Raw genomic sequence first — 14,166 nt, forward strand, 5'->3', positions numbered from 1 at the left:
ATGGGGTTTCACCATGTTGGTCAGGCTGGTCTCGAACTCCTGACCTCATGATCCACCCACCTTGGCCTCCCAAAGTGCTGGGATTACAGGTGTGAGCTACCATGCCCAGCCAATAATTTCTACTTTAAAAATATATATGCTAATTAAAATGCTCATTTTACTAAAATATATTTTTAATTGGCATTTCTTCTGAGAGAAATATGGAGACAGAAGTGCCATAAAGGGCAAAATGAATGGACTGAATTGCCTCAATCAGTAAAGGTGAAACTTGGCCCACCAAAAAACAAGGTCATCACCATTTACAGGTGCCTAATACAACTTAATTAAAGGTAATAAAACAAACTGATAGTTACGATAAGTAATAAAGCCAGAAAGTAAGCCAAGGTCAAGTACATGGAAACAAATGGTTCCAAGAAAAGCAATTGCCTGAGGAGTGGTAAAAAATAAGGTAACAGAGACTCACCTACATAATGGTGATATATTAGCTAGAAAATGATAATCTTTGCTATTCAAATGTGGCTGGAAAAGAAATTTGAAATCACTGTCATGCATATTTCTGTTGCAGTCTTTGATCTGCAATAATTCAAAGGAAGGAAAGAAAGGTATAAACACATACAAATTTAAATATCGTTTTTTAAGGAACTGTATTTCCTTTGAATTATATTTAATAGTTCCTGAAGGAAGGAAAGGTGTAAATTTAAACATATTCAAATTTTAATACATAAAACATAAGTTAAAACTAACATTGAGGGGTATTTATGCCACATATATCCATTATGCTATTAATATTTCATCATCAACAAACCCTGCTGAGATGGGCATTATCTTATCCATTTTACTAATAATAAAATTGCCTCACAGAGAGATCTTGTAACAGATTCAAGTTACAAAACCAGCAATCACTAGTATGGGATTTGAACCCAGGTCTGTGTAACTCCAAAACCCTTGTTTATTCTACTTAATGACCCAGCCTCTTTTCTGATCCTAATTAAACAAGTCTTGATAAGTGAAATGCAGGCAATGATTGTGGAAGCCAGAATGCAGGGTAGAACAGGACTGAACTTTGGGCTGCAGAGCCAAAAGCCAAAGATATTTAATGACAAAAACAACAATAATTATATATATATACATATATACACATATATATACATGTATATATACCTATTATATATATGTATATATATGTGTGTGTATATATATATACACACATACAGCATATGTATATACATACAGTGGCTGGTAGCCACTGAACCAGAATACAAAGCCAAGAAGACAGTCCAAAAATCTGTCAAAAAGATGTTAACCAGTGTTCCAAGAGGAAGTGGGCCGTCACTGGACACTCTCCCTTTCAAAAAAAAACCCCTGAAAAAAAGGGTGGGGTTTTTAACACCAAGAGAAATAGAGTGGTATAAACGGAAAAGCCAATCACCTGTAAGTGGGTGAAATTTGACAGTGACGAAAGCTATTATATAAATACCCAAGGGAAGTCAGGATATGGGACAAATGGGGCATTTATATCTCTTTCATGAGATAATAGTAATGATAATAATATCAACAACCATAGGAGCAACAGAGCTAACACTTATTGAAACTTGTCAACAACTATGTTAAGCACTTTGCAAACATTACATAATTTGATCACAATATCCCCCCAAGGTATATGTTCTTAAGGAGGCCTGCAGAGGAATTTGGCCCCAGAACTCTCAACTGCTACATTATAGATTCCAATTTCCTAAAGAAATAACCTACGCTCATTAGGGAAATTTTCTGCTTTTAACGTAATTTTTGTCTCCTCCCCTCCCCTCCCCCACTACCCCCCTCACTTCCTCTCCCCTCCCCTACACTTCCCTTCCCATCTTTTTAAAGAGACGGTCTCACTCTGTTGCCCAGGCTGGAGTGCAGTGGTGTGGTCTGGCTAATTTTTTGATTTTTAACTTTTTTATAGAGAAAGACCTCACTATGTTACCCAGACTGGTCTCAAACTCCTGGCCCCAAACAATCCTCTCACCTTGGCCTCCCAAAGGGATAGGGTTACAGGTATGAGCCACTGTACACTATACCTGGGCTGTATTTCTTTTCTGTTCTTTTTTTTTGAGACAGAGTCTTGCTGTGTCACCCAGGCTGGCGTGCAATGGCATGATCTCGGCTCACTGCAACCTCCGCCTCCCGGGTTCAAGCCATTCTCCTGCCTCAGCCTATCAAGTAGCCGGGATTACAGGCACCTGCCACCATGCCTGGCTAATTTTTGTATATTTTAGTAAAGATGGGGTTTCACCTTGTTGGTCAGGCTCGTCTCGCATGCCTGAACTCAGGTGATCCACCCGCCTAGGCCTCCCAAAGTGCTGGGATTATAGGCGTGAGCCACCGCGCCTGGCCACCTGGCCTCTATAATACTCTAGTCTTATTATGCAAAGATTTATTATTTCAAAATTCTTTTCTTTCCCTCAACTATTTAAAAGTATAAGAACTGGCTGGACATGGTGACTCTCTCCTCCTCTCTCATATTTTCCCACTTCTTCCCCCACAACCCCCGCCTCTGCCCCCACAAAGGGAAAACCCTATCAGATGACATTGCCTCCAGGTTTTAACAGGTACCAAGGAGATACAAGTGATCATCTTGGCAAGCTTAAAATTTATGTCAACAAATATAATGGGAAAACATAAATTAAGGATACATAAAAGCTAAACTATTTATAAATGACATTGAATGAATTGAAATCATGAAATGCTCAGGAAAATAAAATATAAGGTAATATTAAAATTTACATTTTCATTGATATAAAATTCATTTTAAAGTTTGTGTGTATGTGATTTAGTTCTATATTTATTGAAAATGAAGGATGATTATGATATATTTAGAGAAAAAGACTGCAAAAGAATATGACCATATGATTCTATTTTTGTTTTAAACATGAGTGTGCATTTGTTCAAAGAATAAAAATGTCTTAAAAGGTAACAACAAAAATATGTATAACATAGTAGTTATCTCTGAGTGATAGGATTATAAATAAAGATTTTTTTCTAACTTTTCCAGAGTAAACATAAATTGTTTTTGTAAATTTTAATACTTAATGAAACAAATCATGGCCTGGCACTCAAGAAACATTTTACTCTGGGATAGGGAGCAGGATTTATTTATTCGGGGGCCAGAGAGGGGAGTGAGTAACAATACTTAACAGTTATATTTTGCTGGTTACCAAGTTTTGTTTTTCTGTTTGTTTGTTTTTGCGATCTTTTTGAAATGGAGTCTTGCTCTGTTGTCCAGGCTGGAGGGCAGTGGCACGACCTCAGCTCACTGCAACATCTGCCTCCCAGGTTCAAGCAATTCTCATGCCTCAGCCTCCCAAGTAGCTGGAATTACAGGTGTGTGCCACCATGCCTGGCTAATTTTTGTATTTCTAGTAGAGATGGAGTTTCACCATGTTAGCCAGGCTGCTTTTGAACTCCTGACCTCAAGTGATCCACCTACCTTGGCCTCCCAAAGTGCTAGGATTACAGGTGTGAGCCACCGAGCTCAGTCAGCCAGTGACCAAATTTTTAAAGAGATCCTCACTAAGCATCAGAAAATTCTGGATCCATTTTCTGGCTCTGCCATGGGCCATCTGGGCATGTTGGAGAAGTCACGCTGAGACACAGTTTACCTATCTAAAATGTGAAGGTGTAAATGTACTTAATCTAGAATTTCTTTCCCAGAACTAATATTCATTGACTTCACATTCCTAGTTCTGTGGTAACCAGTAACATGGTGATATGGTTTGGCTGTGTCTCAGATGGAGATAAGGAACTTGTGAACCTCTGCCTAGATTTCAGAAGATACATGGAAATGCCTGGATGCCCAGGCAAAAGTTTTCTGCAAAGGCGGGGCCCTCATGGAGAACCTCTGCTAGGGCAGTGCAGAAGAGAAATGTGGGGTTGGAGCCCCCACACAGAGTCCCTACTGGGGAACTGCCTAGTGGAGCAATGAGAAGAGGACCATTGTCTTCCAGACCCCAGAATGGTAGATCTACCCAACAGCTTGCACTGTGCACCTGGAAAGGCCACAGAAACTCAATGCCAGACCGTGAAAGCAGCCAGGAGGGAGGCTGTACCCTGCAAAGCCACAGGAGTGGAGCTGCCCAAGACCATGGGAACCTACCTTTTGCATCAGCATGACCTGGATGTGAGAGATGAAGTCAAAGGAGATCATTTTGGGGCTTTAAAATTTGACTGCCCTACTGGATTTCAGACTTGCATGGGCCCTGTAACCACTTTGTTTTGGCCAATATCTCCCAGTTGGAATGGCTGTATTTACTCAATACCTGTACCTCCACTGCATCTAGGAAGTAACTAGTTTGCTTTTGATTTTACAGGCTTACAAGCAGAAGGGACTTGCCTTATCTCAGATGAGACTTTGGACTGTGGACTTTTGGGTCAATGCTGAAACAAGCTAAGACTTTGGGGGACTGTTGGAAGGCATGATTGGTGTTGAAATGTGAGGACATGAGATTTGGAGGGGCCAGGGGCAGAATGACATGGTTTGGCTGTGTCCCCACCCAAATCTCAACTTGAATTGTACCTCCCAGAATTCCTGTGTGTTGTGGGAGGGACCCAAAAGGAGGTAGTTGAATCATAGAGGCCAGTCTTTCCCGTGCTATTCTCGTGATACTGAATAAGTCTCATGAGATCTAATGGGTTTATCAGAGGTTTCCGCTTTTGACTCTTCCTCATTTTCTCTTGCTGCTGCCATGTAAGAAGTGCCTTCCTCCTCCCGCCATGATTTTGAGGCCTCCCTAGCCATGTGGAACTGTAAGTCCAACTAAATTTCTTTTTCTTCCCAGTCTCAGGGAAGCAGTGTGAAAATGGACTAATACACATGGGTAGATCTTTTCTTTTCCTTCCCAGGTATTAATTAATTTATTAATTTATTTATTCCTCCATCCATGCATTCATACATCTATCTCTTTGATCGAATAATATTTATTGGCAAGCTATTATGTGTCTAGAACTTAGCTGAAGCATTTCCTGTGATTTTTTGGTTGAAGCTTGTTTTCTCTGTATATTTCTTAGGGAATAATATTCATTCAGTTCTTGTATGCTCACAATTGCTTTATTTTTCCGTAGCTTTTATATTTTAAAGTAAGTTTGGGTATGCATAAAAATTTCATTTTTTTTTTTTTTGAGACAGAGTCTCGCACTGTTGCCTGGTCTGGAGTGCAATGGCACGATCTCAGCTTACTGCAACCTCCGCCTCCCGGGTTCATGCGATTCTCCTGCCTCAGCCTCCCTAGTAGCTGGGATTACAGGCACACACCACCACACCTGGCTAATTTTTGTATTTTTAGTAGAGATGGGTTTTCACTATGTTGGCCAGACTGATCTCAAACTCCTGACCTCGTGATCCGCCCTCCCTTGGCCTCCCAAAGTGTTGGGATTACGGGCATGAGCCACTGCACCCAGCCTACTTTTTTCTTTTTAATAAATATATTGCTCCATGGACTTATGAAATCTGATGTAAATATGATTTTATTTATGATTTTATTTTTGATGACTTGGTCTTTATGCCTGAATGTTCAAAGAGTTTTTTTATTTTCCAGTTATACTGGAATATGTCTTGGTATTGGCCATTCTGGCTCCACTTTTCCAAGGTTAATGGTGTGCTCTTTCAAAATAGGTGTTCAGTTTTTTTATAATTTTAAGAACGTCTTGTTGTATTATGGATTTTGTATTTCCTTTGTTCCATTGCTTTCATTTTCCTTCCAACATAAGTTACATTTATGTTGGATTTTCGTTTCCTGTCTTCTATATTTATCATTTTTCTCTCAGATCCTTTCTATTTCTTTCTTTCTGTTTTCTTTTCCTGCTTTGTAAATTGTATTTCCCAAGTCTTGTTTCTGAAAATAGTGAACTAGGTTGTTTTAGAACAATTTGAAGGTATTGAAAAACCACTCATGTAGTGGGGACTTATGGGGCCAGGATCCAGAAGAAAAGGGAACCCCAGAGAGCTGAGCCTGACATGTGCCATTGCTTTTAGTCTTGAGGCATTTGCCTATTTGAGAACAATGGCTGAAAGGATGAGAATTTGAACAAAACTTTCAATAGACTCAAGGAGTTGAGGGGAAAATTGGAGTTCTGAGCTGCACAAGGAGGATGAGATCTAAAATAAAACAAAAACCAAAACACGAAAACACTAGGCTTTCAATTGGGACCACAAGAGACCACATTTTATGAAAAAGGATAAATTGGAAATGGACCAGTGACTCAACTCCAGTTCTGAATTATATCAGTCCCCAATTGATGTTTAGCCATCTCGTCTCTGAGTTTCCTGGTTCTAATATATGCTGTTACTTTATAGTTTCCATTATTTTCTTAATTTGCTTCCATTAATTTTGTTATATTATTTAGTTTTCATTTTTTTAAATTATGTCTTTTCTGGTACATATTAACTACCCATTTTTTCATTATTTAGTTTATTTTCTTTATAATAGTGTACTTGTTTTGTGTTCAACCATATCCTTTCTGTTGCTTTTGTATAAACAAAATCAGGTGTTCTGTACTTTTAGGAAATGCTTCCCTTGAAGGGAAATGGGATATGCCATGATAGCCTTTATAGTTTCAGTGCTTAAGAGATTCCTCCCCTATTATTATCACATAGCAGATAGATTAAGATACACATGTAGACGTAGATGGCCTTTGTGTCGTCACACCCACTTCCAGAGATCTGCCTTCTCTGGAGACTCACCTGACCTCCCAGTGTTTGATCTTTTTCTCTCAACAAACAACAAAGGCATTGTAAGGTCGTCAAAATATTGGATTTACTCTCAGAGTTTCTATCCTGCTCAATTTGAATTTTCTTCACGGAAGTGTTTTCCTCAGGAAAGATATTTAATTGGCTATTTCTGAGTTATTTGAGTACATAAGCCACCCAGTACCTTCTGATCTTCCCATTTTCTCTTAGTGTGTGGCTATTTTTATTCTACTCAGCCATAAATTGGAGTCAGAAGCCTTCTCCTTTTTACTGTTATTTTCACAATATTTACTTGCTGAGAATCCCACTCAAGGTAAGACCTTCTCTTTTTGAGTATTTGTGGACAATTTCTGTATTGCAGTGTTCGCAGAACCTTCTAAACTCTTGTTCTCTCCTGTCCACTGCTTCTGCACAGCTGCTAAAACTAGGCATGCTCTGTATGAGTTCTACTGCCGTTGTCTGTGGTTTGGGTGGGGCAAAACCCACTGGCATTCTGAGGCTCGTGGGGATGTTTTTTCAGTTGGCTTTCTGGAGGATGTGGTGAGTAGAACTTATCTTTTGCTATTCTAGTTGGTTCAGTATGCTTTTAGGAATGGATTTGGGGAAATTAAGAAACTGTACACCATAACCTTGCCCTGACTTGAAGTCAAGATGGGTTTATTTTTAAATCATGAATCTATCAATCAAGGCACTGATTCCGTGTTGCTCTACTGTCTTGACTGGCTTCTAAGATTATATTTATTTCAATATAGTTTCTGTTCAACTTAGTTAGGTGTCTATTAGCTTCCCTAAAGATACTCTTTTGAAGTATAATCAACCTCTATCTCACAGTTGCCAACATTCTTATATTGCTTTCATTTTCTTTACCACCACACTTCAAATTTCAGTTTCTTCATTAGCTAGCCTCAGTAAGGGTATGTACATGTACATTCTGAACAATTCCTTCAATCAATGAGATCTCTTTTCCTTTAAAATCAGACTTTATTTGAGAACTGTCTTTTTGCTAAAATTGCTGTATTTTCCTCCCAGGCATGTTTCAAATTGTTCTTTATATTTCAGGAACCTCAGTCAGAATGCCTCCTTTAATGTTCAGATAACTTGCTAAATCAAAAGTAGTTTCCTCAAGTTGCTGTTGCATTAACTTAGCAGTACATTCCTTTCACATGAAAATTGGTGTATTCAAGCCTGTTACCCTCACATGACCACAGCTGAAATATTTCTCTGATGAATACAGTAAAATTACTATATCCCTCTGAAGTTTTGTAGAGTCCACTCTAGTCTTTAGAACCTGTTAGAATGTCCCTTCCTTTTTGCCAAAGAAAAGAAATTAAATGGGAGGTTAGGGTGGGGTTAGGAAGAGTGGTCTTTAGTCTCCAGTGATCTACTGCAGGGCTCTATACCTGACTCTGTTCTGTCTAATTCAATCAGCATTCCAGTATTCCATTAACACCTCCTATGTGCTGAGTTTTATGTTGAATAGAAAGGAAAAATAAGTCTCCAAGAAGGCATTGGAGTTAGATGTGGATTCAAATTCTGATTCTACTGTTCACTAGCAGGTGGCCCGAGTCAGCTGTTTGATCTCTCTGAGTCTTAATTTCCATATCTGAGTATAATGATTCCTATATAACATAGCTATTGTAAACACTTAGTATGTTTTTTCATTATATTTTACATATTATATACACATACATTTATATATATTTGTATATTATATAAACATTTGTATAAATGTACAGGTATATACACATGTATCTATTTATATATGTATGCATGTATATGTATATATACATATATATTTCATCTATAATTTTATAAAAGCTGTATCATGTAGGACTCATATACGCATATATGACATGTAATAGGTGGTCAAATAAGTGTTTGTTCCTTTTGGATAATGTTATGACCTACTTGTAATTAGATAACATTTCTTTCCCTTTTTGCCTACCCAAACACACAAAATGGCTGTTAGACGGCCTATTGATTTTCTTAATGGATTAAAATTAACTGTGTTTTAAGGCATTCTATCTCAAACTGTGTGACATTTGTGAAATATATTGAGACAACGAGCAGGGTTCTTGATCTGAGGGCGGTCATAAACTATTAAGGGGTTCAGGGAGTTTTTGAGTCTTCTGAAATTATATGCAAATAGGGCATGTTTGTGACTTATGCATTTTTGGAGTGAAGCAATTCATTGCTATCACCAGATTTTTAATGGGACTTAGAAACAGGAAAAAAAAAGTCAAGAATCATGAAGGTGTTATAAAATCACAGCTGGGACTCAAATGATTGTATGCTTTTGGAGGTCAGAAACTGTCTACGTAATTTTCTTTTTACAATGCTTGGCACAGAGCCAGAAAGAGTTAAGTACTTAATTTTTATTTTTGAATGACTGTAATATTGACCACCTTTTCTCTACTAGGAGGGGCAGATATAAAAAGTAGAACTAAAAAATAAAAAGGAAGAGATTGGAAAGACGCAGGACAAATACCAAGAGCAGTAAAAGACTAGGAAGCAAAGAAAAAGAAGGAAAGAAAGAAAACAGGAAGAGGAGGGGGAGGAGGAAATAGAGCGGAAGAGAAATAGAAATGCAGAGCAGAAGAGAAAGAGAAAGGAAAGAAAGTGGTGTGTTGGACTGTGCTCATTTGTTTCCTTCCTTCTCGTCCCCTTTCCCCAATAATCTCTTCAAGGCAAAAGGTTCCCTAGAGGCTCAATAGAAACAGAACTCTTACAGACTAAATGAAGGTGTATGAATTCTAATTGTAGCTTAATTTGATAGTAATGCCTTTGGAAAGTCACTATTTTTACACGTAGATTTTCTTTACCTGCAATCTTTAGATAATGTTAGCAAAGTTAAAAACATTCGCTGTCTCCATGTAAGCTATATTCAAAAAATTCATTTTAATGTGATTCAATTCAAAGAAGGCATTTTCCTACAGAAACAGTGTTACAAAGAGTATCACTACAGTTCATAAAAACACACTTAACATGTAATGGAAGAAAAGGGAACTGGCCTTTCAGCTATCAGCTCCGAGCTTGGTAAACTGGAGCACAGCATCTCTTTTCATTTCCTTTCTCACATCCTAGGGAGCTTTGCACCAACCCATGTTCATAAATTGAGGGATATGTCTGCACTTCAAAGATCAATGGCAGCAACACTGTGAACGGCTGTTCATACGTAAGTAAAACTAGTTAAATTTCCTGATTCTTACTCTTTCCCTCAGCTCTTTCCTGCCCCACATGTGTGTCCTTCTTGTCCCTAGTACCTTTCCACATTTTATATTGGGTACACGTTCCAATAGCCTCATGGAACTAGAGATCTGTGTCTTCTCAACTCTGGAAAATTCTTTCTATTCCGTTTCTGCATATGACCTTTACCTTCCATCTAGATCTTTTTGGTCTTCAACTGTATAGAGTGTTATTTCTTTCTTGAACCTCCACCTTCTACCTCCAACCCCTAATCCCTGCCATTTGCCTAATCAGGTATATCCTTGACAAAAGTCTGATGTACAAGGGGACAGATAATGTTACCTTGATTGACAGTGTTCTAATACATATATTAAGCAGTTGATGTAGAACAGGTGGGAAGACAAAATGTTACCCTGTTTCTCATGAGAAAGGAGGCTACACTGCTCTTCTTAGGAAGTAGGAAGATAGATGCAGAGACAGATATTTAGAAGGGGAGGAAAATAAAAATTGTCTATGTGTCTGCTAGCCTAAATCCATTCAGTAAAAGAGAAGTCAAGTTCAGTTCAAGATAGAAGTAAGGTTTGTACCAAAGGATGGACACATACATGCAACTCATTCCTGGGTACAAAAGATGAAATAGAGGGCATGTGTCCAAGTACATGTCCAAAGGTATGAAGTAGCTGCAGGAATTTTATCAGAGAAACCAGTCCCCAGGACTAATGTTAACAGATGACAGAGGGAAAGCTGTCTGAATTATTTGCCAGTAGACTACTGGTCAAGAGGACTTGGAACTATAGCTGAAAAAAACCTTAGAACTATACACACAAACACAGTACTAATCAGCAGAAGTAATGAGTATTGAGAGAAAACAATGAGCCATAATTTACAATCAACTTAAATAGAATTTATGCAACTGAAATCTAAGACAGAATAATAGGCAGTAACTTCCAGTTTATAATAATGACTACTTGTGTAGTCATTACTACACAAAATTACTGACTACTTGTGTACTGACATGTATTTTGCACAATGATATGACAGACTAAGACAAACTGAATAGTTTGCAAGTAAACTACTTGTCAAGAGGACTTGGAACCATAGCTCTATTGACATGTAACCATCCTTACCAAAGACAGACTCAAATTCTCAGAAACGTTTGCTTCTATTTTGGGGAGATCATCCAAATCTATAAACTTGTGAGGCTTTAACAGTGGGAAAAAAACCTTGCAACTCACTTAGTCTAACTTCTTTACTTTAAAGGTAATTGCCCCTTGGATGAAAATCACTAACATTTTAGTATAAACATATTTATAGTGAATAACTTTACATTTGCTAGCCAAAATTTGTTGCCAAGGGACTAAAAAATGTGGCAATAAATTGAAGTACTTGTTAAAAAGATATTTAGTTTTAAAATTTTTGTCAGTCCACTTTTTATTATAAGAGTTGCTGATAAAAATAACTACCATTTATTGAATACTTATAACATGTTAGACCCTTTGCAAACACCCTCCCCTTTAACCAGCACAACCACTAGAAAAGACAGGCATCATCATCTTCCTTTTACAAAGTTGAGGACCATGAGGCTCAGAAAATAGTAGATAGTAGTTAGTAAATAGTAGAGCCAGGATTAAAATACATGTTTTCTAATACTTCATACTCTATCAGATTGTGTCACAATGGTATTAAAAAAATTAGAAATATAGGAAAACATGAATACTTTCCATATTTTCTATGGTAGGTGCTATTTCGAGTATCCTTAAAATATGTGTGCAAGTGCAGAAGATTCTATTGAAGTTTACCTTAAGGCAAAGACAGTCATAAAGAGGTCAGAAAGAGGGCTGACTTACTGAAAGTACTTCAAAATTCTACTCTCTCATTAAATGTGAACAGTTCAAAAACTTTAGCAATTGTCATTGATCAGCATGGTGAAATGATTATGGGCTCATTTGTGGACAGGCCTGATAGGTTGCATTGGATTTATCTTTCTTCATTTCTTTTTTTTTTCTTTTTTTTATTAGCTATTTTTCTTTTTTTTAAATTTTATTTTATTATTATTATACTTTAAGTTTTAGGGTACATGTGCCCAATGTGCAGGTTAGTTACATATGTATACATGTGCCATGCTGGTGTGCTGCACCCATTAACTCGTCATGTAGCATTAGGTATATCTCCTAATGCTATCCCTCCCCCCTCCCCCCACCCCACAACAGTCCCCAGAGTGTGATGTTCCCCTTCCTGTGTCCATGTGTTCTCATTGTTCAATTCCCACCTATGAGTGAGAACATGTGGTGTTTGGTTTTTTGTCCTTGCGATAGTTTACTGAGAATGATGATTTCCAATTTCATCCATGTCCCTACAAAGGACATGAACTCATCATTTTTTGTGGCTGCATAGTATTCATTCCATGGTGTATATGTGCCACATTTTCTTAATCCAGTCTATCATTGTTGGACATTTGGGTTGGTTCCAAGTCTTTGCTATTGTGAATAGTGCCACAATAAACATACATGTGCATGTGTCTTTATAGCAGCATGATTTATAGTCTTTTGGGTATATACCCAGTAATGGGATGGCTGGGTCAAATGGTATTTCTAGTTCTAGATCCCTGAGGAATCGCCACACTGACTTCCACAATGGTTGAACTAGTTTACAGTCCCACCAACAGTGTAAAAGTGTTCCTATTTCTCCACATCCTCTCCAGCACCTGTTGTTTCCTGACTTTTTAATGATTGCCATTCTAACTGGTGTGAGATGGTATCTCATTGTGGTTTTGATTGGCATTTCTCTGATGGCCAGCGATGGTGAGCATTTTTTCATGTGTTTTTTGGCTGCATAAATGTCTTCTTTTGAGAAGTGTCTGTTCATGTCCTTTGCCCACTTTTTGATGGGGTTGTTTGTTTTTTCTTGTAAATTTGTTTGAGTTCATTGTAGATTCTGGATATTAGCCCTTTGTCAGATGAGTAGGTTGTGAAAATTTTCTCCCATTTTGTAGGTTGCCTGTTCATTCTGATGATAGTTTCTTTTGCTGTGCCGAAGCTCTTTAGTTTAACTAGATCCCATTTGTCAATTTTGGCTTTTGTTGCCATTGCTTTTGGTGTTTTAGACATGAAGTCCTTGCCCGTGCCTATGTCCTGAATGGTAATGCCTAGCTTTTCTTCTAGGGTTTTTATGGTTTTAGGTCTAATGTTTAAGTCTTTAATCCATCTTGAATTAATTTTTGTATAAGGTATTGATGGGATGTATCTCAAAATAATAAGAGCTATCTATGACAAACCCACAGCCAATATCATACTGAATGGGCAAAAACTGGAAGCATTCTCTTGAAAACTGGCACAAGACAGGGATGCCCTCTCTCACCACTCCTATTCAACATATTGTTGGAAGTTCTGGCCAGGGCAATTAGGCAGGAGAAGGAAATAAAGGGTATTCAATTAGGAAAAGAGGAAGTCAAATTGTCCCTGTTTGCAGATAACATGATTGTATATCTAGAAAACCCCATTGTCTCAGCCCAAAATCCCCTTAAGCTGATAAGCAACTTCAGCAAAGTCTCAGGATACAAAATCAATGTACAAAAATCACAAGCATTCTTATACACCAATAACAGACAAACAGAGAGCCAAATCATGAGTGAACTCCCATTCACAATTGCTTCAAAGAGAATAAAATACCTAGGAATCCAACTTACAAGGGATGTGAAGGACCTCTTCAAGGAGAACTACAAACCACTGCTCAAGGAAATAAAAGAGGATACAAACAAATGGAAGAACATTCCATGGTCATGGGCAGGAAGAATCAAGATCGTGAAAATGGCCATACTGCCCAAGGTAATTTATAGATTCAATGCCATCCCCATCAAGCTACCAATGACTTTCTTCACAGAATTGGAAAAAACTACTTTAAAGTTCATATGGAACCAAAAAAGAGCCCGCATCGCCAAGTCAATCCTAAGCCAAAAGAACAAAGCTGGAGGCATCATGCTACCTGACTTCAAAGTATACTACAAGGCTACAGTGACCAAAACAGCATGGTACTGGTACCAAAACAGAGATATAGATCAATGGAACAGAACAGAGCCCTCAGAAATAACACCATGTATCTACAACTATCTGATCTTTGACAAACCTCAGAAAAACAAGCAATGGGGAAAGGATTCCCTGTTTAATAAATGGTGCTGGGGAAACTGGCTAGCCATATGTAGAAAGCTGAAACTGGATCCCTTCCTTACACCTTTCTTCATTTCTCATGTGGAACATTAA

At 37.9% G+C, this 14,166-nt stretch overlaps 1 protein-coding gene across 1 annotated transcript in view; it reads left to right on the plus strand.

The window, feature by feature from the left end:
* The first annotated feature begins 7,225 nt into the window (after window positions 1-7,225).
* The window catches only part of C1GALT1 (core 1 synthase, glycoprotein-N-acetylgalactosamine 3-beta-galactosyltransferase 1), a 120,729-nt gene continuing 113,788 nt past the window's right edge, over window positions 7,226-14,166 (plus strand). Inside the window, exon 1 of the mRNA XM_063605631.1 lies at window positions 7,226-7,264. The gene's annotated coding sequence lies outside the window, so the exon portion shown is untranslated. The remainder of the gene's footprint in view (window positions 7,265-14,166) is intronic.

This window comes from Pan paniscus, chromosome 6, assembly GCF_029289425.2.
Source record: "Pan paniscus chromosome 6, NHGRI_mPanPan1-v2.0_pri, whole genome shotgun sequence".
Lineage (NCBI taxonomy): Eukaryota > Metazoa > Chordata > Mammalia > Primates > Hominidae > Pan > Pan paniscus.